The sequence below is a fragment of the Scyliorhinus canicula genome, chromosome 3, assembly GCF_902713615.1.
Source record: "Scyliorhinus canicula chromosome 3, sScyCan1.1, whole genome shotgun sequence".
Taxonomy (NCBI): Eukaryota; Metazoa; Chordata; class Chondrichthyes; order Carcharhiniformes; family Scyliorhinidae; genus Scyliorhinus; species Scyliorhinus canicula.
Genome location: NC_052148.1, coordinates 29,012,627 through 29,026,849, shown reverse-complemented (window position 1 = coordinate 29,026,849; position 14,223 = coordinate 29,012,627). Strand labels below are relative to the sequence as shown.

Below are 14,223 nucleotides of genomic sequence, written 5' to 3'. Positions count from 1 at the left end.
TTTCTTCACCGCACCATGGTACCAGGTTCGATCCCAGGCTTGGGTCACTGTCTGTACGTTCTCCCTGTGTCTGCGTGGGTTTCCTCCGGGTGCTCTGGTTTCTTCCCACAAGCCACGAAAGACGTGCTGTTAGGTGAATTGGACATTCTGAATTCTTCCTCAGTGTACCTGAACAGACGCCAGAGCGTGGCGACTCGGGGATTTTTACAGTAACTTCATTGCAGTGTTAATGTAAACCTACTTGTGACAATAAAGATTATTATAATCAATAATCCAATATAAGAGCAGGCAGGTCGATAGTAATCCTTTCCCTGTTAGCCGATTAGCCAGCCAACCTGGTTCACAAATAGAGCCAGCTGTAAAGATCAAGCCAGGACTCATCCAACTTTGCTCCTCATAACTCTGTAAACTAAGTCCCAACAGTTGGAGCTACTCCTGCTGGACAAGCAGCAGGAAGCCCACCTGTTTTGTGTTTAGTTGTTTTTTTCTGCATACTGATTGCATATAGTCTACACTTAAGGTCTACAGACGTATGGAGAGGAGAGAAAAGCGTGACTTTCCTCAAAGGCAAACAGAACCCAAGGTTTGTCAGTAGCTTTGTTTTGAGAATCTTAAGCACATTGCAAAATCATATCAGGCAACAACAGCCCAAAAATGTCAATGTGTCTGAAATTATTCTTCCAGTTATCATAAGAAAGAGATACTTTTCATGAGTCACTGTTCTAATGTAGGAAATGCAGCAGCCAATTTGTGCACAGTGAGCTCCTACAAACAGTACTGCGCTAATGATCAGATGATCAGGGTGAGAAATTGGTCCAGCAACGTTATGTAAATCTGACACCCTCCTGGTTGATGATAGGGATATTTGTGGAGTCTCCTCCTCTGGGTGGTTATTTAGTTGTCCACCACCACTCATGGCTGGATGTGGCAGGGCTGTAGAGCTTTGATCTTATCTGTTGGTTGTGGAATTGCTCACCTCTATCCATTACTTGCTGCTGATGCTGTTTGGCACACGGGTAGTGCTGTGTTGTAGCTTCGCCAGATTGAAATCTCACTTTTAGGTATGCCTGTGCTGCTCCCGGAATGCCCTCCGGCACTCTTCATTGAACAGTAGACAGGGTAGATGCAGGAAGAATGTTCCGGATGGTGCATGTGTCCAGAACCAGTGGCCGCGGTCTGAGGATACGCGGTAGACCATTTAGGACATAGGAACATAGAAATTTGGAGAAGACGTAGGCAGTTCAGCCCTTTGAGCCTGGTCTGCCATTTTCATCAGATCATCTGATCTCTTCCTGATCTCAAATCTACCCCCCTACCTGTTCCCCATAGTCCTTGAACCCATTTTTATCAGAAATATATCTAGCTCCTCCTTGAAACCATTTCATTACTCAAATAATGATAGAGATGAGGAGAAATTTCTTCACCCAGAGAGTGGTAGACCTGTGGAATTTGTTACCACAGGAAGTAGTTGAGGCCAAAACATTGTCTGGTTTCACGAAGCAGTTGGATATAGAACTTAGGGCGAAGGGGATCAAAGGATATGGAGAAAAAGCGGGATTAGGCTATTGAGATGGATGATCAGTCATGATCATAATGAATAGCAGAACTTGAAGGGCCAAATGGCCTCCTCCTGCTCTTATTTTCTATGTTTCTATGAACCAAGGCTGATCTGGCTTAGTGGTAATGGTAGAGTTACAGATTGTGGTTGAGTACAATTCTGTTGCTGCTGATGGCCCACAGCATAGAAGACCTGACTTGGCTTGCTAGATTGGGCGGCACATTAGCACAGTGGTGCGCACTGTTGCTTCATAGCTCCAGGGTCCAAGGTTCGATTCCTGGCTTGGGTTATTGCCTGTGCAGTATGCATGTTCTCCCCATGACTTGGTAGGTTTCCTCCGGGTGCTCCGGTTTCCTCCCACAGTCCAAAAGATGTGCAGGTTAGGTGGATTGGCCATTCTAAATTGACCTTAGTGTCCAAAAAGGTTAGGTGGGGTTGCTGGGTTATGGGGATTGGGTGGAGGTGTGGGCTTAGATAGGGTACTCTTTCCAAGGGCCGGTGCAGACTCGATGGCTCAAATGGCCTCCTTCTGCACTGTAAATTCTATGATTCTAGGGTCTATTCAAAGTACATCAATTTAGCATGGTCTTAATGCAATATAACACAATCGGTGGTACAATCAACGTGAAGACAGGACTTTATCTCCAAAAGGACAATGCAGTGGTCACTCTTACTAATACTGTCATGGACAGATGTATTTTTAACAGACAGTTTGGTGAGGGTGGTCAAGTATGTTTTTCGCTCCTTTTGGCTCCCTACAGACTCAGTCTAGCAGCTACAGACTCAGTCTAGCAGCTACAGACTCAGCCTAGCAGCTACAGACTCAGTCTAGCAGCTACAGACTCAGTCTAGCAGCTACAGACTCAGTCTAGCAGCTACAGACTCAGTCTAGCAGCTACAGACTCAGTCTAGCAGCTACAGACTCAGTCTAGCAGCTACAGACTCAGTCTAGCAGCTACAGACTCAGTCTAGCAGCTACAGAGTCTAGCAGCTACAGACTCAGTCTAGCAGCTACAGACTCAGTCTAGCAGCTACAGACTCAGTCTAGCAGCTACAGAGTCTAGCAGCTACAGACTCAGTCTAGCAGCTACAGACTCAGTCTAGCAGCTACAGACTCAGTCTAGCAGCTACAGACTCAGTCTAGCAGCTACAGAGTCTAGCAGCTACAGACTCAGTCTAGCAGCTACAGACTCAGACTAGCAGCTACAGACTCAGTCTAGCAGCTACAGAGTCTAGCAGCTACAGGCTCAGTCTAGCAGCTACAGACTCAGTCTAGCAGCTACAGACTCAGTCTAGCAGCTACAGACTCAGTCTAGCAGCTACAAACTCAGTCTAGCAGCTACAGACTCAGTCTAGCAGCTACAGACTCAGTCTAGCAGCTACAGACTCAGCCTAGCAGCTACAGACTCAGTCTAGCAGCTACAGACTCAGTCTAGCAGCTACAGACTCAGTCTAGCAGCTACAGAGTCTAGCAGCTACAGACTCAGTCTAGCAGCTACAGACTCAGTCTAGCAGCTACAGACTCAGTCTAGCAGCTACAGAGTCTAGCAGCTACAGACTCAGTCTAGCAGCTACAGACTCAGTCTAGCAGCTACAGACTCAGCCTAGCAGCTATGTCTTTAGAGCCTGGCCGGCTTGGTCTATAATGGTGCTACTGAGCCATTCTTGGTGATGGATATTCAAGTCCTCCACCCAGAGTGCATTCGGTGCCCTTGCCATCCTCCGTGCTTCCTCCAAGTGGTATTGAACATGTAGGCTAACTGATTCACCAGCTGATGAGGGGGAGAAAGTTCTGTGGTAGGTGGTAATCAGCAGGAGGTTTACTTGCCCATGACTGACCTGATACCATGAGACCTCATGGGTTCCGGAGTCTGGAGTCGACGCTAAGGAATCCCAGAGAAACTCCTTCCGACTGGATACCACTGTGCCCGCCACCTCGGCTGGGTCTGTCCTGCCAGTGGGACAGGGCATACTCAGGGATGGTGATGATGGCGCCTGGGACATTGTCTGGAAGCTATGATTCTGTGAGTATGACTATGTCGGGCTGTTGTTTGACTAGTCTGTGAGACAGCTCTCCCAACTTTGGCACAAGCCCCCAAGTGTTATTTCGGAGGACTTTGCTGTGTTGGTGGGGCTGAATTTGCCGTTCTCTTTTCAATGCCTTCAGCGATGCCAGGTTGTCCGTCCAGTTTCATTCCTTTTAGACTTTTAGAAGTTTGATAGAACTGAGTGGCTAGTGAGGTGATTTCAGCATCAACGGAGGGGATTTTCTGCTGGCTTTCACGCTGAGCGTAAATTGCGACGTCGGCAGAAAATCCTGCGGGAACGAGAATCTCGATGGCGAGATCTCATTCTCTGATTCCGCCCCCTCCACCAGTGCTGTAATGGCTCATTTAAATCCATTTGAATAAAGTTACACATGCTTGAAGGGCTTCCCCGCCATATATTCCCCCCTCGTAAAGAATTCCAGAATCGCTGTTTACAACAGGTATTTTAAAATGGGAAGCAGTCAAGGGAAATATGTCGGGGTCGTAAAGCTACGCATAGTCCCCAGGGTAAAGAGGGTCTTGTTGGCAGTGCCGAAGGTGGAACTATCAGGGGACAGTGCCAGGCGCAGGCCCTGTGGGGAGCCATTGATGGAGTTCCTCTTTATGTGTGGGAGGGGTGGGGGGGAGGTTGTGCAGTGGTTTGTGGACTGTTTCATTAGGGTTGGGGTGGGGGGGGGGGGGAGGAGGGGGGTGTTGCCTCGAACCTAGTGGGGAAGGCAATGCTTGTTGGGGGGGTTCCCCTTATCCAAGGAGATTGCCCCAGTGCTTCTTGGGGCAAAAGGGCCCCTGTATCCATTGTGGTCTGTACCGGTGCTTCTGAGAGGGTGTCTTACGTATTCATGAGGACGTTATTGTTTTAATGCAGACCGGGATGACGTTTTTAAATGGTGCCTCGATCTCTGTGACTCCTGCATTGCCGGCTCTATCAAGCTCTGCCCCGCCAGCATGATTGTAAAAACCACGCCCACAGATTCTCTATGGACAGAGTGCCCAAGAATCTGGAGAGAAAACGCAGCCACGCAGCTGAAGAGCTGCACTCTGGTTTTCTTGCCTCAGCCAACATTCCACCCAACCCCATCTGGAGTCACATGTGGGACTGACCAAAGTGAGGACCACAGATTTCTTCTCCTCAAGAGCAGTAGTGAACCAGATTGGTTCTTCTGACAATCAGCAGTGGTTTTCTGGTCACCATTAGACCAGTCTTTAAATCCTGATTTGCGAATTGAATTGAATTTCAATTCCACCAGCTGCCACAGAGTATTAGTTGGGTCTTTGGGTCAGTAGTTCAGTGACAGTACCACTATACCATCGCCTCCCGTAAAGAGCTGCAACACGCCTTCAGCAAAATGTAGCTCAGCTGCCTGAAAAGCGCAGAGGCAGCCAGCAGAATAGTAGACAATTGGCCCGCAGACCACTAAGGTACCAATATGCCTATCCTCAAATGAATTGATTAATGATCTGCCCACATTAGAAAAGCACGGTAAACCAATTTTTGTGAGGGCCACGAAGAATCCAGCACGAGTTTTCAGGATACAAAGAAATAACATTTATTTACAATAACATATATATATGCTGCAGCTGCAGCAGCAGCAGCAGCAGCAGCAGCAGCAGCAGCAGCAGCAGCAGCAGCAGCAGCAGCAGCAGCAGCAGCAGCAGCAGCAGCAACTTCCCTTGCTGCCCACTCCTCTCTCTCCCTGGTTCCAAACTGGCCAGCTCTATTTATGCAGGTAGTCTGCTAATGAGTTCTCCCCTCCCTCATTGGGGAAGCTCATACTCCCACAGGATTGTGGGATTGTCATTAGTCCCCAGCCAATGGTAAGCAGGCAGGTTATAACACCAATTTTAGTTTTCGTAATGTTGATCGAGAGATAACGATTGGCCAGGCCACCAAGGATCATTTTTCTCTTCTTCACAGTACCTCCATGAGATCTTTCATGCCAGGTACTTTGAATTTTCACAGTTCATGTTCACTCCATAAAGCTGAAATTTGGAGCGAATTGGTGGGCTGTGCATTATTTACACTTCACTCAGGAAAAAAGTCCAAAAAATTGGCAGATGTGCCGGCAAAGAAATACATGGTTCGCAAGCCATTCAGCAATATTTGTGCAGACAAGGCTCGGTTTTCTATTCGTTCCAGAAATATGATGGAGGCAAATGTGTGGCCTGTTAAATTAACCACCAACATGCCTCTAAAATGTATGGAACCATTAAAGATTTCATTAAATAGGTTTGTAGATATTGGGTGGAATTTAATATCCCCCGTGCCAGAGGAGTTCTGAGGCGGGAGGTGGGGCTTTTCGGCATGTGGGAGGGTTCAGGGTAGATCTGTCATCTTCCCCTACCTCCCTGATGAGGCATGCAGCCCCCCCCCCCCCCCCCCAGCAAACCCCACCCCGCACTCATTTACCATGAATCCTGGCAAAGTGCTGGGGGTAGCGCTGCTGGACAACTCCCAGCCTCTTGATTGGCTACCAGCTCTTGAGGCCCGACTGATGAGGGGAGGTGGGGGAGTTGGGAGTGCTGCGGTTAAATGTCCCCCGTGGAGCTGGGAGGCCCAGCGGCAGGATTCCTGCTGCTAATTAGATACTTAATTCCCTTGGGGCTGCCAGGGATCAGGTGGTTGGGGCATTAGGCTCCCTGCCACCCTCGTTAAATGAAACCCAATATTTCCAAATTTTGTGAATTATACATAAGCACGCAAAGTTACTTCTCATCGCCTCTTGCTTAAAATTGATCAGCAGGTGAGAAAGATTTCATTGAAGGTGTTAACCTCATCTTCTTCGATGATGGGCATTTATTTGCTGCTGCATATTGTAGCTGCTGCCTGGCTCAGACGCACATTTTGGTGATGTGCCGCAAAGAGCACGTGAATCATCGCCCGTTCAGATCACCCTTTAGCTGTGGCACAGGACTCTGGAGTTGAAGCAGCTTCTGCATATTTACACCATCCCCCTTAGTGGCCTGCACCAGTCAGATATATTCCTGGATCTTATTGTAAACCCCTCTGCTCTCCATAATTTATTGCTATATTTCATTATTGACGGGTGCGTCTCAAGCTGCTGTGCGCCCGGTTTAAGCTCCGGAATGCCAACCCTAACCTCTCGAGCCATCTAACTCTCTTTCCATCTTTAGAGTGCTCCTTCAAACCTTCCATTTGGGCAACGTGTTTGGAAAATACAAATTTAGTTCCTCAACCACATCTTTGTCACCCGTTATGATTTCACTCTTTTTGGACTGTAAGGGGCCTACATTAGTTTTTGATAATTGCTTTTCTCTTTATATACCTATGGAAACTTTTACAGTCAGTTTTTATGTTCCCCGCTAGCTTACTTCCATTATGAAACCACAGGACCAGGCAGCCAGAAATTACAGGACATCCACCCAGAAACCACAGGACTGGGCCCCCAGAAACCACAGGACTGTTCACCCAGAAACCACAGGAATGTTCACCCAGAAACCACAGGAATGTTCACCCAGAAACCACAGGACTGGGCCCCCAGAAACCACAGGACTGCTCACCCAGAAACCACAGGACTGTTCACCCAGAAACCACAGGACTGTGCACCCAGAAACCACAGGACTGGGTCCCCAGAAACCACAGGACTGTGCACCCAGAAACCACAGGACTGGGCCCCCAGAAACCACAGGACTGCTCACCCAGAAACCACAGGACTGTGCACCCAGAAACCACAGGACTGTTCTCCCAGAAACCACAGGACTGTTCACCCAGGAACCACAGGAATGTTCACCCAGAAACCACAGGACTGTTCACCCAGAAACCACAGGAATGTTCACCCAGAAACCACAGGAATGTTCACCCAGAAACCACAGGACTGGGTCCCCAGAAACCACAGGAATGTTCACCCAGAAACCACAGGACTGGGTCCCCAGAAACCACAGGACTGTTCACCCAGAAACCACAGGACTGGGTCCCCAGAAACCACAGGAATGTTCACCCAGAAACCACAGGACTGGGCCCCCAGAAACCACAGGACTGCTCACCCAGAAACCACAGGACTGTTCACCCAGAAACCACAGGACTGTTCACTCAGAAACCACAGGACTGTTCACCCAGAAACCACAGGACTGGGCCCCCAGAAACCACAGGACTGGGCCCCCAGAAACCACAGGAATGTTCACCCAGAAACCACAGGACTGTTCACCCAGAAACTACAGGACTGTTCACCCAGAAACCACAGGACTGTTCACCCAGAAACCACAGGACTGTTCACCCAGAAACCACAGGACTGGGCCCCCAGAAACTACAGGACTGTTCACTCAGAAACCACAGGACTGGGCCCCCAGAAACCACAGGACTGGGCCCCCAGAAACCACAGGACTGGGCCCCCAGAAACCACGGGACTGTTCACCCAGAAACCACAGGACTGGGTCCCCAGAAACCACAGGACTGCTCACCCAGAAACCACAGGACTGTTCACCCAGAAACCACAGGACTGTTCTCCCAGAAACCACAGGACTGTTCTCCCAGAAACCACAGGACTGGGCCCCCAGAAACCACAGGACTGCTCACCCAGAAACCACAGGACTGCTCACCCAGAAACCACAGGACTGTTCACCCAGAAACCACAGGACTGTTCTCCCAGAAACCACAGGACTGTTCTCCCAGAAACCACAGGACTGTGCACCCAGAAACCACAGGACTGGGCCCCCAGAAACCACAGGAATGTTCACCCAGAAACCACAGGACTGTTCACCCAGAAACCACAGGACTGTTCTCCCAGAAACCACAGGACTGTTCTCCCAGAAACCACAGGACTGTTCACCCAGAAACCACAGGACTGGGCCCCCAGAAACCACAGGACTGTGCACCCAGAAACCACAGGACTGTTCACCCAGGAACCACAGGACTGTTCACCCAGAAACCACAGGACTGGGCCCCCAGAAACCACAGGACTGTTCACCCAGAAACCACAGGACTGTTCACCCAGAAACCACAGGACTGGGCCCCCAGAAACCACAGGACTGTTCACCCAGAAACCACAGGACTGGGCCCCCAGAAACCACAGAACTGTTCACCCAGGAACCACAGGAATGTTCACCCAGAAACCACAGGAATGTTCACCCAGCAACCATAGGACTGTTCACCCAGAAACCACAGGACTGGGCCCCCAGAAACCACAGGACTGTTCACCCAGAAACCACAGGACTGTTCACTCAGAAACCACAGGACTGGGCCCCCAGAAACCACAGAACTGTTCACCCAGGAACCACAGGAATGTTCACCCAGAAACCACAGGAATGTTCACCCAGAAACCACAGGACTGGGCCCCCAGAAACCACAGGAATGTTCACCCAGAAACCACAGGACTGGGCCCCCAGAAACCACAGGAATGTTCACCCAGAAACCACAGGAATGTTCACCCAGAAACCACAGGACTGTGCACCCAGAAACCACAGGACTGTTCACCCAGAAACCACAGGACTGGGTCCCCAGAAACCACAGGACTGTTCACCCAGAAACCACAGGACTGTGCACCCAGAAACCACAGGACTGGGTCCCCAGAAACCACAGGACTGTGCACCCAGAAACCACAGGACTGTGCACCCAGAAACCACAGGACTGGGTCCCCAGAAACCACAGGACTGTGCACCCAGAAACCACAGGACTGTTCACCCAGGAACCACAGGAATGTTCACCCAGAAACCACAGGACTGTTCACCCAGAAACCACAGGACTGTTCACCCAGAAACCACAGGACTGTGCACCCAGAAACCACAGGACTGTTCACCCAGGAACCACAGGAATGTTCACCCAGAAACCACAGGACTGTTCACCCAGAAACCACAGGACTGTTCACCCAGAAACCACAGGACTGTGCACCCAGAAACCACAGGACTGTTCACCCAGAAACCACAGGACTGTTCACCCAGAAACCACAGGACTGTTCACCCAGAAACCACAGGACTGTGTCCCCAGAAACCACAGGACTGTTCACCCAGAAACCACAGGAATGTTCACCCAGAAACCACAGGACTGTTCACCCAGAAACCACAGGACTGGGTCCCCAGAAACCACAGGACTGTGCACCCAGAAACCACAGGACTGTTCACCCAGAAACCACAGGACTGTTCACCCAGAAACCACAGGACTGTTCACCCAGAAACCACAGGACTGGGCCCCCAGAAACCACAGGACTGTTCACCCAGAAACCACAGGACTGTTCACCCAGAAACCAAAGAACTGTGCACCCAGAAACCACAGGACTGGGCCCCCAGAAACCACAGGACTGTTCAGCCAGGATATAATGTAGCGCAGTTTACCCAGAAAATATAGTTTAAAAAAAGGACGAGGTCTGAAAAGCAGAATATGGGGAGCTAGGAAGGAAGTTAAGAAATCGGACCTCACAGGTAGTGATCTCAGGATATCTACCGATGCCACATGGTAGACAGAGTAGAAATGACAGGATATATAGGATGAATACATGGCTGAAGAGATGGGTGTCAGGGGGAGGGTTTCAGATTCCTGGGCCAGTGGGACCCGTTCTGGGGGAGGTGGGATTTGTACAAACTGGACGGGTTACACCTGGGCAGGACTGGAACTGATGTCTCATGGGGTCATGTCTCATGCGAGAGTGGTTGGGGAGGGTTTAAACTAATATGTCAGGAGGATGGGAACCTATGCAAGAGTCAGAGAAAGAGGGAGCAAGGACAAAAGCAAAAGGTAGAAAAGTGAATAAGAAAAGTGATAGGTGGAGAAACCAAGGACAAAATTGAAACAGGGCAAGAGAGAAAAATATTGGGAGCAAGTCAAGCATTGTAAAAAAGATAAACTTAAAGGCTCTGTGCCTTCATACACGGAGCATTTGCAATAAAGTGGATGAACTAACTGCGCAGATATATGTCAATGAGTCTGACATAATTGGGATTACAGAGACATGGCTGCAACGTGAACAGGGATGGGAACTGAATGTCCCAGGGTTCTCAGTATTTAGGAAGGACAGGCATAAAAGAAAAGGTGGTGGCGTGGCACTGTTGGTTAAAGAGGAAATTAACACAGTAGGGAGAAAGGATATTAGCTCTGACAATGTGGAATCTGTATGGGTAGAGTTGAGAAATACCAAGGGACAAAAAACATTAGTTGGTGTCATACATAGATCCCCAAATTGCAGTGATGAAGTTGGGAATGGCATTAAACAAGAAATTAGAGATGCATGTAATAAGGGAATACCGGTGATCATGGGTGATTTTAATCTTCACATAGATTGGGCAAATCAAATTAGCCACAATGCCGTAGAGGAGGAATTCCTGGAGTTTTTGGGATGGTTTTCTTGACCAATATGTGGAGGAACCAACTAGAGAGCAGGCCATCTTAGATTGGGTACTGTGCAATGAGAAGGGGCAATCTGGCTGTGTGAGGCCTCTTAAGGATGAGCGACCATAACATGATATAATTTATTATCAAGATGGAGGGTGAAGTAGTTGACTCGGAGACTAGGGTGCTGAATCCTGATTAAGGGAACTATGAAGATATAAGGGGTGAGTTGGCCTTGATAGATTGGGGAGAGTTACTTAAAGTTATAATGGCAAACATTCAAGGAACGCATGGAGGAACTACAGCAACTGTTCATTCCTGTCTGGCACAAAAGCAAAGGGGGTAAGGGGGCCAATCCATGGCTTACAAAGGGAATTAGAAATAGTATCTGATACAAGGAAGAAGCATACAGATTGGCCAAGAAAAATAATAGGTCTGAGGATTGGGAGCAGTTTAGAATTCAGCAAAGAAGGACGAAGGGATTGATGAAGAAGAGGAAAGTACAGTACGAAAGGAAGCTTGCAGGGAACATAAAGACTGACACTCAGAGTTTCTATAGATATGTGAAGAGAAAGAGATTGGTAAAATGTAGTCCCACTACAGGCAAAAACAGTGGAATGCATAATAAGGGGCAAAGAAATGGCTGAGCAATTGAATACATACTTTGGTTCTGTATTCACAAATGAGGACAGAAATCAGATCCCAGAAATGTTGGAGAATGAAAGTTTTAGTGAGAGGTAAGAACTGAGGGAGATCGACATTAGTAGAGAAATGGTGTTGGGAAAACTGATGGGATTCAATGTGGATAAATCCCCTGAGAATCATCATCCCAGAGTGCTGAAGGAGGTGGCTGTGGAAATTGTGGATGCATTAGTGGTTATCTTCCAGGATTCTATAGACTCTGGAACTGTCCCTGCAGATTGGAGGGTAGCTCACTCACTCCGATATTCAAAAAGGGAGATAAAGAGAAAGCATGGAATTATCGACCAGTAAGCCTAACATCGGTAGTGGGGAAAATGCTTGAATCCATTATCAAGGACTTTATAGCGGAACATTTAGAAAGCAGTGGCAGGATCAGTCAGAGTCAGCATGGATTATTAAGGGAAAATCATGCTTGACAAATCTGTTGGAATTCTTTGAAGAGGTAACCAGTACAGTCAACAAGGGGGAGCCAATTGATGTGGTATATTAGGACGTTCAAAAGGCATTTGACAAAGTCCCGCATGAGAGATTATTGTGCAAAATTAAGGCGCATGGGATTGGGGAACTGTATTGAGGTGGATAGAAAACTGGTTGGCAGAGAGGAAACAAAGAGTAGGGATCCATGGGTCCTTTTCAAATTGGCAGGCAGTAACCAGTGGGGTACCACAGGGATCGGTGCTGGGACCCCAGCTATTCACCATATATATTAATGATTTGGATGAGGGAACAAAATGTAACATCTCAGAGTTTGCAGATGATTCCAAGTTACATGGGAGGGTGAACTGTGACGAGGATGCAAGGATCCTACGGCATGATCTGGACAGGTTGGGCGAGTGGGCAAATCAATGGCAGATGCAGTATAATTTGGATAAGTGTGAGGTTATTCACTTTGGTAGCAAAAACTGGAAGGCAGATTACCACCTGAATGGTTGTAAATTGGGAGAGGGGAGCGTGCAGCGGGACCTGGGTGTCCTTGTGCACCAGTTGCTGAAGGTAAGCATGCAGGTGCAGCTAGTGGTAAAGAAGGCTAATGGTATGTTGGCCTTCATTGCCAGAGGTTTCAAGTATAGAAACAGGAACGTGTTGCTGCAATTATACAGGGCCTTGGTGAGGCCACACCTTGAATATTGTGTGCAGTTTTGGTCTCCTTCTCTGAGGAAGGATGTTCTTGCTCTCGAGGGAGTGCAGCGAAGGTTTACCAGATTGAGTCCAGGGATGGCAGGGCTCATTTGAAGAGAGATTGACTAGGTTGGGATTGTTCTCACTGGAGTTCAGAAGAATGAGGGGGGATCTCATAGAGACTTGTAAAATTATAACAAGACTAGACAGGGTAGATGCAGGGAGATGTTATGAATGATGGGTGTGTCCAGAACCAGGGGTCACAGTCTGAGGATTCAGGGAAAACCATTTCGGACAGCGATAAGGAGACATTTCTTCACACAAAGAGTGGTGAGCCTGTGGAATTCATTCCCACAGGACATAGTTGATGCTAAAACTTTGAATATATTCAAGAGGTTGATGGATGTAGCACTTGAGGATAATGGGATCAAAGGCTGTGGGGAGAAAGCAGGATTAGGCGATTGAGTTGGATGATTAGCCATGATCGTGATGAATGGCGGAGCAGGCTCCTCCTCCTGTGTGCAACCAGAACTAACCAAGCTGCATACCCCAAAAGCATAGGACTGTCCTCCCTGAAACCAAGGACTATATATCCAGGAACCACATGTTGATATGGCTTGAAGCCGCAGGGCTGCATAGCAAGAAAGCGCAAGTGTGCATCGCCAGAAACGACAGGAGTGAAAACAATAAACCACAGGAACACATACCCAGAAAGTAGAAATTCTTCCCCAGCTATTCATCAGTTATTTCTGAGTGAAGGAAAATCCCCAATTTTCATACAATCATAGAATCCCTACAGTGCATAAGAGGCCATTTGGCCCATCGTGTCTGCACTGACCCTCTGAAAGAACGTTCCATCCGATCCCACCAACCCCTTAACCATACATCCGTGGGCACTGAGGGACAATTGATCATGTCCAATCCAACTAACCTGCGCATCAGAAAGGCTGGATCGACTGGGCCTATACTCACTGGAGTTTCAAACAATGAGAGGGGATCTCATAGAAACATATAAAATCCTGATGGGGCTGAACAGGCTAGATGCAGGAAGAATGTTCCCAATGTTGGGGACGTCGGGAACCAGGGGTCACAGCCGAAGAATAAGGGATAAGGCACTCAGGACTGAGATGAGGAAGCACTTCTAAAATTGTCTGCCACAGAAAGCTCTTGGAGCCAGTTCATTGGTTACGTTCAAGAGGGAGCTGGATATGGCTCTTGAGGCTGAAGGGATCAAGGGGGATGGAGAGAAAGCAGGAGTGGGAAACTGAATTTGCATGATCGGCCATGATCATATTGAATGGTGGTTCAGGCTTGAGGGACTGAATGTCCTACTCCTGCACCCATTATCTATGTATCTTTGGGCTGTGGGAGGAAACCGGAGCACCCGGAGGAAACCCAGGCAGGCATGGAGCAAACATACAAACTCCACACAGTCACCCAAGGCCAAAATTGTCCCTGGTGCTGTGAGGCAGCAGTGCTAACCAATGTGTCACCCCATTTTTCAACATCTGGGACTCACTCAG

General features: G+C 48.4%; 1 protein-coding gene across 3 annotated transcripts in view; it reads left to right on the top strand.

Annotated features, from left to right (window-relative positions):
- The window catches only part of ctnna2 (catenin (cadherin-associated protein), alpha 2), a 1,599,328-nt gene that overhangs the window by 1,248,447 nt on the left and 336,658 nt on the right, over nt 1-14,223 (top strand). The window lies entirely within an intron of this gene.